Source organism: Lampetra fluviatilis, chromosome 16, assembly GCF_964198595.1.
Source record: "Lampetra fluviatilis chromosome 16, kcLamFluv1.1, whole genome shotgun sequence".
Taxonomy (NCBI): Eukaryota; Metazoa; Chordata; class Hyperoartia; order Petromyzontiformes; family Petromyzontidae; genus Lampetra; species Lampetra fluviatilis.
This window is the reverse complement of record NC_136290.1, coordinates 1,206,652-1,218,884: the sequence shown is the minus strand read 5'-3', so window position 1 is coordinate 1,218,884 and position 12,233 is coordinate 1,206,652. Positions and strand designations below refer to the sequence as shown.

The following is a 12,233-nucleotide window of genomic DNA, read 5'->3' as shown; positions in this document are numbered from 1 at the left end:
GTTGTGTTGATATCGAGATCTTTGGCGGTTCCTTGTTTGTTAGGCACCGATTTTTTGGCTAAGATGCCCATTTTGATCAAAATCAATGAGAATTGTATTGAACTGCCGGGGGGCCGTCAAATCTCGTTTCTGCCGTCGCCCTGGGGGCGACCTGCTTCGGCCGTGCAAGTGCAGGCGCTGTCCGTCGCATCTGTGGACATCCCACCTGGTACACAGATGCTTATACCCTTGCGGTATCGGAAGCCCCTGCCTGATCGGCTAGGAGCAGTAGGGGTCTTGTTGTCACCGTCCGCCGCGATAACAACCGGGTTGGCGTTAGTGGGGGCACAGACCATCGTCCGGCCGGATCAATTACCGTTTTTACAGGTGCTTAATGCGGGGGGAGAAAACGTCCGTGTCCCGGCCGGTACGGTTGTGGCACATGCCACTACGGCGTTTGCGACCCATGATTGTCCACATAGCCGGGGAGTTGTTGCTGGGGTTTCCGAGCCAAGGAGTTCGGATGATCGTTGGGTTGCTCATTTATGTGACGAAAATTCTTCCCTGTCCATGGAGCAACGTGGTGAGCTGCGTAAATTGTTGTTGACATATTCCGATGTGTTCAGCTCCGATGATTTGGATTTGGGCCGCACTTCGTTGCTTTACCATCACATTGAGACGGGCGATGCTGCCCCTATTCGATTAAATTCGCATCGGATGAGTCCTGCGGAGCGAGAACACGTACGGGGGGCAGTGGAAGACATGTTGGCTGCGGACATTATATCGCCATCTAACAGCCCATGGGGCGCTCCAGTCGTCTTGGTTAAGAAGAAGGATGGCAAATTGCGATTTTGTGTTGATTTCCGCAAATTGAATAAGATATCGGTGGCAGATGCGTACCCCCTGCCGCGTATGGATGACTCCCTCGACGCATTGTCGGGGGCTAAGTTCTTTTCCACACTGGACCTCTCTTCGGGATTTTGGCAGCTTCCCCTTGACGAGTCCTCACGGGAGAAAACCGCATTCCGTACGCCGCAGGGGTTATTTCAATTCAACTGTCTCCCGATGGGATTGAATGCGGCCCCTGCTACATTTCAAAGATTGATGGAGCTCGTTTTGACGGGGTTGCAGTGGGAGACATGTCTTATATATTTGGACGATATCATTGTCTTCAGCCGCACATTCGATGAACATTTGACGCGGCTGGAGACAGTGTTCACGAGGATGCGTTCTGCCAAATTGAAATTCAAACCAAAGAAATGTCACCTACTGCAACGGTCCGTCCGCTATTTGGGGCACATTGTGAGCGCTGAGGGAGTGTCCACGGATCCGGAAAAGACGGCGTGCGTCCGGGATTGGCCGACTCCGGCCACCGTGGGGGATGTTCGGCGGTTTTTGGGATTTGCCTCGTATTACCGAAGATTTGTGCCGGGTTTTGCGATGATTGCGAGGCCTTTGCATCTCCTTACGGGTAAAGGACGGAAGTTTGTTTGGGGACAGCCGGAGGAGGCGGCCTTTCGGAGTCTGCGTGATCTATTGGCCACGGCCCCAACATTGGATTATCCCGATTTCGATCACCCATTCATTCTTGATACGGACGCGAGTGACACAGGTATTGGGGCGGTGTTATCACAGTCTAAAGGGGGTGTAGAGCGTGTCGTGGCGTATGGTAGCCGAGTCTTGTCTCCTGCGGAAACCCGCTACTGTGTCACTCGCAGAGAACTATTGGCGGTTGTTTTTTTCCTACGGCAATTTCGACCATACCTCTACGGTCGTTTTTTTATTGTGCGTACGGATCATGCGGCCTTGCAATATGCCCTTAAAATTGACCAGCCATCCGGACAGTTGGCACGTTGGTTGGACACGCTACAGGAATTTTCCTTCCAAATTCAACATCGGAAGGGAGTGCGCCATGCGAACGCTGACGCACTTTCCAGATTACCGCGGCGCGCCCCTTGTAAATGTGAGTCGGGGACGCATAGGTGTTCGCCGATTCCAAACCCCCCTCAGCCGCTTACGTTGGCCGTCGAGAAGTCGGACACTCCGATGGAACCGGGACCGGCTGACGGGGTTTTGAATCTGCCGCGGTCTGTCTGGATCCGGGAACAGATGATGGATGAGTCATTGGTGTCCTTGCGGAAGCGGTCTGCTAAGGACAATGGGAGTCCGAGTACGGCTGTGGGGCCGCAAACCGCTCTCCGAGATGGTCTGCTTATGTGGCGGGAGGGGTTCCAGGAACGTTGGCGCCTGGTGGTACCAACGTCCTTGCGATTCGAGTTGATTAGAACCCTCCATTGTGACACTCTCTTACATTTAGGGGTGCAGAAGACCTTGTTGACGTTACAACGTCATTATTTTTGGCACGGCATGGCGACAGATGTCGTAGGGCACGTGCGCGCGTGCCCTGAATGCGCCCGGCGTAAGCCGCCTAAACATCCTTACGTGCCGCCTCTCCAGTCGATTCAGGTGTCTCGAGTCAATGAATTGGTGGCACTGGACATATTGGGACCCTTCCCACCATCGGCGAGGGGAAATAAATATTTGCTGGTAGGGGTTGAGTATCTCTCCCGTTGGCCGATGGCCTGGCCGTTGCCCGATCAGTCGGCCGCGGCCATCACCGACGCCTTTTTGTTTGGGTACATTATGGACAAGGGGGCGCCGGAGAGACTCCTCACGGACCAGGGCCGAAATTTCTCTTCTAAATTATTGGCTGAAGTGTGCGCAGGCCTTGGGACTAAGAAGATACGGACATCTCCATACCATCCGCAGACGGATGGTATGGTTGAGCGGCTGAACAGGACATTGTCTGCCATGCTTTGCCATACCGTGAGTGAACAGCAATCGGATTGGGATCTGCACATCCCCGGAGTGCTTTCGGCGTACAGGATGACGCCCCATGCGGCTACAGGGTATTCGCCGTTTTACCTTATGTATGGTCGGGAAAACGTGCCTCCGGTGGATGTGCAATTGGGTACTGGGGTGAAGGGACCTCGTAAACCACTCCCTGAATACATTCAGGACACGGTTCGCCGGGTTACGGAGGCGCGGGAAAACGCCCGCGTGGCTACGGCCAAAGCCCAGGCCCGGAACGAGCGGTATGCTCGGCGGTCTGAGGGGGAGTGCCCCTGGAAGGTGGGAGACCTGGCCTGGCTCCATTGCCCGCAGGTGCGGCCGGGGACCTCTCCTAAATTGCACAAACCTTGGCATGGTCCTGTGCGCCTCATTGAGGTTCCCAATCCACAGTCGGCGCGCGTTCAGTTTGGTTCTCGCCGTTGGTTTGTTCATACGTCGCGGTTGAAACCATATGTTGCTCCCCTACGTGATGCGTCATCTCCCAATGTTGCCTTGCCGGGGTCTGTTGCTGCTGACTCTGACTCTTCCCCGCCTGCGTCCATTGATCTTGCTGGAGCGCCTGTTGTACCGGTTCCAGACAGGCCGACCGTGACACCGCGGGGGAGGAGTGGGCCTGTTCGGAGGGCGCCTGCCAAGGCTGCGGGACCTTCTAGCCCGGCGACCCTTCCGACCCCGCTGCAGGGCGCATTCGCGGAATATGACCAATACTGATTCGTCAGGGACACGAGATGTCGGTGGACTTCCAATCGCAGCAGGGGAATTACCCCCTGTCATTTCTCGTGTTCCATCGCGTCCCCGTTCTACAAGCGGGCCGCCGACCGTCCGGGACGGGCCGGCGACCCGCACTCGTTCCAAATCGCTTACGTTTCGTTGATTGTATGTTGTTATTGTTCTTGTTCTTGCCGTCGTATTTATCGCATGCTTCCGTACGTTCGTCGATGTTACTTGTGTGTTGTTCTTGTTGTTATATTGCATGCTTAGTGTCCTTTAAGGGGGAAGGTCGGTTCACCGCATTACGCTTTGGTGTTGTTCAGCCGAGGTCGGCTGGGTTTTTTCTATGGGGGAGGGTGGTGTAATGCGGGCGAAAGCGACCTTCCGGATGTGACGTCACGAGGAGGCGGAGCCAGGTGACGTGGGTGAAAGGTAGGGGGTCCTTAAGCGGGTAAACCGGAAGGAGAAGGCAGTCGGGGTGTGAGCGGAAAAGAGTGAGGCCACGCGGGCGAGTGTGGAGAGGGGGGGCGCCGACGGCCATCGGGAGCCAACCCCGAAGATAAGAGGAAGCTGCGGAGTGGTGTGCAGCTGCAGAGGAGACAGCCAGAAGGGCTGCGTGTTAGAGGCAGCGGTGTGGCTGCCAGGAGGAGCTGCGGAGAGAGAGAGAGAGAGAGGGCTGCATGTTAGAGGCAGCGGTGTGGCTGCCAGGAGGAGCTGCGGAGAGAGAGAGAGACAGCAAGAGGCTGTCAGAGCTGCGGAGGGAGAGGAGTTGCAGCGAGTACAGCCAAGGGGGGCTGTGTGAGAGAAACAGCAGCGGAGCTGCTGTTGTGGATCGGGCCGACATTGGAGTCAGCACCGTGGAGAAGCTACAGAGTAAAGACAGCCGTGTGGGTGTACAGCACGAACCGAATAAAGGACACTGAGCCAGACATCGTGGTCCAGTCGTTTATTACAAATATATTGATAACGTTTTAAACATTCGACATGTTCATATGTTTACTCAATCTATACACGCTAACAAACAAAAAATGTAACTTGTCCATATTTGTTTTGGAGAATGTGGGCATCAAACCCACTACCTCTCGCATGCTAAGCGAGCGCTCTACCACTTGAGCTAATTCCCCGCTGGGCTGTCTTGGATGTTTATCTCGACATAGGCCATAGCACTTTTAGAAAAATATTTAGCAAAATAAGAACAAACTTCACCTTTAAATCTGCGATAAATTAAAACCGACCTAAGCGATACAGGAAGCCAGATCGCATAGACTGGCTTCGATCCATCGACCTGTGGGTAATGGACCCATCACGCTTCCGCTGTGACACTCTGCTTTCTTGTAAATGGCTGTTATCGACGTCCATGTACCTGATGAGGTGCAGAAAAGATATTGAAAAATTATCATTGGTTGCATCAATACCAGGTTAAGAAATTCATTTGTAATAATTTAATTGACATTGTGAATATATTGATAACGTTTTCAACATTCGACACGTTCAAATGTTTACTCAATTTATACACGCTAACAAACAAAAAATGGAACTTGTCCATATGTGCTTTGGAGAATGTGGGCATCGATCCCACTATCTCTCGCATGCTAAGCGAGCGCTCTACCACTTGAGCTAATTCCCCGCTGGGCTGTCGTGGATGATATCTCGACATAGGCCATAGCACTTTTTGAAAAATACTTAGCAAAATAAGAACAAACTTCACCTTTATATCTGCGATAAATTAAAACCGACCTAAGCGATACAGGAAGCCAGATCGCATAGACTGGCTTCGATCCATCGACCTGTCGGTAATGGACTCATCACGCTTCCGCTGTGACACTCTGCTTTCTTGAAAATGGCTGTTATCGACGTCCATGTACCTGATGAGGTGCAGAAAAGATATTGAAAAATTATCATTGGTTGCATCAATACCGGGTTAAGAAATTAATTAGTAATAATTTAATTGACATTGTGAATATATTGATAACGTTTTAATCATTCGACACGTTCAAATGTTTAATCAATTTATGCACGCTAACAAACAAAAAATTGAACTTGTTCATATGTGCTTTGGAGAACGTGGGCATCGATCCCACTATCTCTCGCATGCTCAGCGAGCGCTCTTCCACTTGAGCTAATTCCCCGCTGGGCTGTCGTGGATGATATCTCGACATAGGCCATAGCACTTTTTGAAAAATATTTAGCAAAATAAGAACAAACTTCACCTTTAAATCTGCGATAAATTAAAACCGACCTAAGCGATACAGGAAGCCAGATCGCATAGACTGGCTTCGATCCATCGACCTGTGGGTAATTGACCCATCACGCTTCCGCTGTGACACTCTGATTTCTTGTAAATGGCTGTTATCGACGTCCATGTACCTGATGAGGTGCAGAAAAGATATTGAAAAATTATCATTGGTTGCATCAATACCAGGTTAAGAAATTCATTTGTAATAATTTAATTGACATTGTGAATATATTGATAACGTTTTCAACATTCGACACGTTCAAATGTTTACTCAATTTATACACGCTAACAAACAAAAAATGGAACTTGTCCATATGTGCTTTGGAGAATGTGGGCATCGATCCCACTATCTCTCGCATGCTAAGCGAGCGCTCTACCACTTGAGCTAATTCCCCGCTGGGCTGTCGTGGATGATATCTCGACATAGGCCATAGCACTTTTTGAAAAATACCTAGCAAAATAAGAACAAACTTCACCTTTATATCTGCGATAAATTAAAACCGACCTAAGCGATACAGGAAGCCAGATCGCATAGACTGGCTTCGATCCATCGACCTGTGGGTAATGGACCCATCATGCTTCCGCTGTGACACTCTGCTTTCTTGTAAATGGCTGTTATCGACGTCCATGTACCTGATGAGGTGCAGAAAAGATATTGAAACATTATCATTGGTTGCATCAATACCGGGTTAAGAAATTCATTTGTAATAATTTAATTGACCTTGTGAATATATTGATAACGTTTTAAACATTCGACACGTTCAAATGTTTCCTCAATTTATACACGCTAACAAAAAAAATGGAACTTGTTCATATGTGCTTTGGAGAATGTGGGCATCGATCAAACTACCTCTCGCATGCTAAGCGAGCGCTAAACCACTTGAGCTAATTCCCCGCTGGGCTGCCGTGGATGATATCTCGACATAGGCCATAGCACTGTTTGAAAAATACTTAGCAAAATAAGAACAAACTTCACCTTTAAATCTGCGATAAATTAAAACCGACCTAAGCGATACAGGAAGCCAGATCGCATAGACTGGCTTCGATCCATCGACCTGTGGGTAATGGACTCATCACGCTTCCGCTGTGACACTCTGCTTTCTTGAAAATGGCTGTTATTGACGTCCATGTACCTGATGAGTTGCAGAAAAGATATTGAAAAATTATCATTGGTTGCATCAATACCGGGTTAAGAAATTCATTTGTAATAATTTAATTGACATTGTGAATATATTGATAACGTTTTAAACATTCGACACGTTCATATGTTTACTCAATTTATACACGCTAACAAACAAAAAATGGAACTTGTCCATATGTGTTTTGGAGAATGTGGGCATCGAACCCACTAACTCTCGCATGCTAAGCAAGCGCTCTACCACTTGAGCTAATTCCCTGCTGGGCTGTCTTGGATGTTTATCTCGACTTTTTGGAAAATATTTAGACAAAAGAAGAAGAAACTTTACCTTAAAATCTGCGATGAATAAAAACCGACCTAAGAGATACAGGAAGCCAGATCGCATAGACTGGCTTCGATCCGTCGACCAGTGGGTAATGGACCTATAACGCTTCCGCTGTGCCACTCTGCTTTCTTGTAACTGGCAGTTATCGACGTCCATGTACCTGATAAGGTGCAGATAATATGTTGAAACATTATCATTGGTTGCATCAATACCGGGTGAAGAAATTCATTTGTAATATTTTGATTAACCTTGTGAATATATTGATGACGTTTAAAACATTCGACACGTTTATATGTTTACTCAATTTATACATGCTAACAAAAAAATGGAACTTGTCCATATGTGGTTTGGAGAATGTGGGCATCGATCCCTCTACCACTTGAGCTAATTCCCCGCTGGGCTGTCTTGGATGTTTATCTCGACTTTTTGGAAAATATTTAGACAAAAGAAGAAGAAACTTTACCTTAAAATCTGCGATGAATAAAAACCGACATAAGAGATACAGGAAACCTGTTAGCATAGACTGGTTTGGATCCATTGATCTCTGGGTAAATGGTCCAGCACGCTTCCGCTTCACCACTCTGCTTTCATGAAATGGCTATTATCGACGTCCATGTCCCTGATAAGGTGCAGATGATATGTTTAAACATTATCATTGGTTGCATCAATACCGGGTTAAGAAATTCATTTGTAATAATTTAATTGACCTTGTGAATATATTGATAACGTTTTAAACATTCGACACGTTCATGTTTACTCAATTTATACACGCTAACAAACAAAAAAGGAACGTGTCCATATGTGTTTTGGAGAATGTGGGCATCGATCCCATCTACCTATCGCATGCTAAGCAAGTGCTCTACCACTTGAGCTAATCCCAGCTGGGCTGTCTTGGATGTTTATCTCGACATAGGCCATAGCACTTTTTGAAAAATATTTAGCAAAATAAGAACAAACTTCACCTTTAAATCGGCGATAAATTAAAACCGACCTAAGCGATACAGGAAGCCAGATCGTATAGACTGGCTTCGATCCATCGACCTGTGGGTAATGGACCCATCACGCTTCCGCTGTGACACTGATTTCTTGTAAATGGTTGTTATCGACGTCCATGTACGTGATGAGGTGCAGAAAAGATATTGAAAAATTATCATTGGTTGCATCAATACCTGGTTAAGAAATTCATTTGTAATAACTTAATTGACCTTGTGAATATATTGATAACGTTTTAAACATTCGACACGTTCATATGTTTACTCAATTTATACACGCTAACAAACAAAAAATGGAACTTGTCCATATGTGTTTTGGAGAATGTGGGCATCGAACCCACTAACTCTCGCATGCTAAGCAAGCGCTCTACCACTTGAGCTAATTCCCCGCTGGGCTGTCTTGGATGTTTATCTCGACTTTTTGGAAAATATTTAGACAAAAGAAGAAGAAACTTTACCTTGAAATCTGCGATGAATAAAAACCGACCTAAGAGATACAGGAAACCAGTTAGCATAGACTGGTTTGGATTCATTGACCTCTAGGTAAAGGGTCCAGCACGCTTCCGCTTCACCACTCTGCTTTCATGAAATGGCTATTATCGACGTCCATGTCCCTGATAAGGTGCAGAAAACATATTGAAACATTATCATTGGTTGCATCAATACCGGGTTAAGAAATTCATTTGTAATAATTTAATTGACCTTGTGAATATATTGAAAACGTTTTAAACATTCGACACGTTCAAATGTTTACTCAATTTATACACGCTAACAAAAAACAATGGAAGTTGTTCATATGTGCTTTGGAGAATGTGGGCATCGATCCCACTACCTCTCGCATGCTAAGCGAGCGCTCTACCACTTGAGCTAATTCCCTGCTGGGCTGTCGTGGATGATATCTCGACATAGGTCATAGCACTTTTTGAAAAATATTTAGCAAAATAAAAACAAACTTGACCTTTAAATCTGCGATAAGTTAAAACCGACCTAAGCGATACAGGAAGCCAGCTCGCATAGACTGGCTTCGATCCATCGACCTGTGGGTAATGGACCCATCACGCTTCCGCTGTGACACTCTGCTTTCTTGTAAATGGCTGTTATCGACGTCCATGTACCTGATGAGGTGCAGAAAAGATATTGAAACATTATTATTGGTTGCATCAATACCGGGTGAAGAAATTCATTTGTAATAATTTAATTGACCTTGTGAATATATTGATAACGTTTTAAACATTCGACACGTTCACATGTTTACTCAATTTATACACGCTAACAAAAAAAATGGAACTTGTTCATATGTGCTTTGGAGAATGTGGGCATCGATCCCACTACCTCTCGCATGCTAAGCGAGCGCTAAACCACTTGAGCTAATTCCACGCTGGGCTGTCGTGGATGATATCTCGACATAGGCCATAGCACTTTTTGAAAAATATTTAGCAAAATAAGAACAAACTTCACCTTGATATCTGCGATAAATTAAAACCGACCTAAGCGATACAGGAAGCCAGATCGCATAGACTGGCTTCGATCCATCGTCCTGTGGGTAATGGACTCATCACGCTTCCGCTGTGACACTCTGCTTTCTTGAAAATGGCTGTTATCGACGTCCATGTACCTGATGAGGTGCAGAAAAGATATTGAAAAATTATCATTGGTTGCATCTATACCGGGTTAAGAAATTCATTTGTAATAATTTAATTGACCTTGTGAATATATTGATAACGTTATAAACATTCGACACGTTCATATGTTTACTCAATTTATACACGCTAACAAACAAAAAATGGAACTTGTCCATATGTGTTTTGGAGAATGTGGGCATCGATCCCACTTACCTCTCGCATGCTAAGCGAGCGCTCTACCACTTGAGCTAATTCTCCGCGGGGCTGTCTTGGATGTTTATCTCGACATAGGCCATAGCACTTTTTTAAAAATAGTTCGCAAAATAGGAACAAACTTCACCTTTAAATCTGCGATAAATTAAAACCGACCTAAAGGATACAGGAAGCCAGATCGCATGGACTGGCTTCGATCCATCGACCTGTGGGTAATGGACCCATCACGCTTCCTCTGTGCCACTCTGCTTTCTTGTAACTGGCTGTTATCGACGTATATGTACCTGATAAGGTGCAGAAAATATATTAAAAAACTATCATTGTTTGCACAAATACCTGGTGAATAAATTCATTTGTAATATTTTGATTAACCTTGTGAATATATTGATAACGTTTAAAACATTCGACACGTTCAAATGTTTACTCAATTTATACACGCTAACAAACAAAAAATGGAAGTTGTCCATATGTGCTTTGGAGAATGTGGGCATCGATCCCACTATCTCTCGCATGCTAAGCGAGCGCTCTACCACTTGTGCTAATTCCCCGCTGGGCTGGCGTGGATGATATCTCGACATAGGCCAAAGCACTTTTTGATAAATAGATAGCAAAATAAGAACAAACTTCACCTTTAAATCTGCGATAAATTAAAACAGACCTAAGCGATACAGGAAGCCAGATCGCATAGACTGGCTTCGATTCATCGAACTGTGGGTAATGGACCCATCACGCTTCCGCTGTGACACTCTGCTTTCTTGTAAATGGCTGTTATCGACGTCCATGTACCTGATGAGGTGCAGAAAAGATATTGAAACATTATCATTGGTTGCATCAATCCCGGGTTAAGAAATTCATTTGTAATAATTTAATTGACCTTGTGAATATATTGATAACGTTTTAAACATTCGACACGTTCAAATGTTTACTCAATTTATACACGCTAACAAAAAACAATGGAAGTTGTTCATATGTGCTTTGGAGAATGTGGGCATCGATCCCACTACCTCTCGCAGGCTAAGCGAGCGCTAAACCACTTGCGCTAATTCCCCGCTGGGCTATCGTGGATGATATCTCGACATAGGCCAAAGCACTTTTTGAAAAATATTTAGCAAAATAAGAACAAACTTCATCTTTATATCTGCGATAAATCAAAACCGACCTAAGCGATACAGGAATCCAGATCGCATAGACTAGCTTCGATCCAGCGACCTGTGGGTAATGGACTCATCACGCTTTCGCTGTGACACTCTGCTTTCTTGAAAATGGCTGTTATCGACGTCCATGTACCTGATAAGGTGCAGAAAATATATTGAAAAATTATCATTGGTTGCATCAATACCGGGTTAAGAAATTCATTTGTAATAATTTAATTGACATTGTGAATATATTGATAACGTTTTAAACATTCGACACGTTCATATGTTTACTGAATTTATACACGCTAACAAACAAAAAATGGAAGTTGTCCATATGTGTTTTGGAGAATGTGGGCATCGATCCCACTACCTCTCGCATGCTAAGCGAGCACTCTACCACTTGAGCTAATTCCCTGCTGGGCTGTCTTGGATGTTTATCTCGACATAGGCCATAGCACTTTTTGAAAAATATTTAGCAAAATAAGAACAAACTTCACCTTTAAATCGGCGATAAATTAAAACCGACCTAAGCGATACAGGAAGCCAGATAGCATGGACTGGCTTCGATCCATCGACCTGTGGGTAATGGACCCATCACGCTTCCGCTGTGCCACTCTGCTTTCTTGTAACTGGCTGTTATCGACGTCCATGTACCTGATAAGGTGCAGAAAATATATTTAAAAACTATCATTGTTTGCACCAATACCGGGTGAAGATATTCATTTGTAATAATTTAATTGAACTTGTGAATATATTGATAACGTTTTAAGCATTCGACACGTTCATATGTGGGCATCGATCCCACTACCTCTCGCATGCTAAAAGCTGCGCTCTACCACTTGAGCTAATTCCCCGCTGGGCTGTCTTGGATGTTTATCTCGACTTTTTGGAAAATATTTAGACAAAACAAGAAGAAACTTTACCTTAAAATCTGCGATGAATAAAAACCGACCTAAGAGATACAGGAAACCAGTTAGCATAGACTGGTTTGGATCCATTGACCTCTGGGTAAAGGGTCCAGCACGCTT

General features: G+C 45.5%; 3 non-coding genes across 3 annotated transcripts; all 3 read right to left on the bottom strand.

Moving 5' to 3' along the window:
• Positions 1 to 4,594: 4,594 nt before the first annotated feature.
• TRNAA-AGC (transfer RNA alanine (anticodon AGC)) lies at positions 4,595 to 4,667 on the bottom strand. Its single transcript has one exon. It is a non-coding gene; the product is annotated as a tRNA-Ala (tRNA).
• A 430-nt stretch (positions 4,668 to 5,097) lies between these two features.
• On the bottom strand, positions 5,098 to 5,170 carry TRNAA-AGC (transfer RNA alanine (anticodon AGC)). The gene has a single exon. It is a non-coding gene; the product is annotated as a tRNA-Ala (tRNA).
• Positions 5,171 to 6,101: 931 nt separating this feature from the next.
• Positions 6,102 to 6,174, bottom strand: TRNAA-AGC (transfer RNA alanine (anticodon AGC)). The gene has a single exon. It is a non-coding gene; the product is annotated as a tRNA-Ala (tRNA).
• Between the last annotated feature and the right edge of the window lie 6,059 nt (positions 6,175 to 12,233).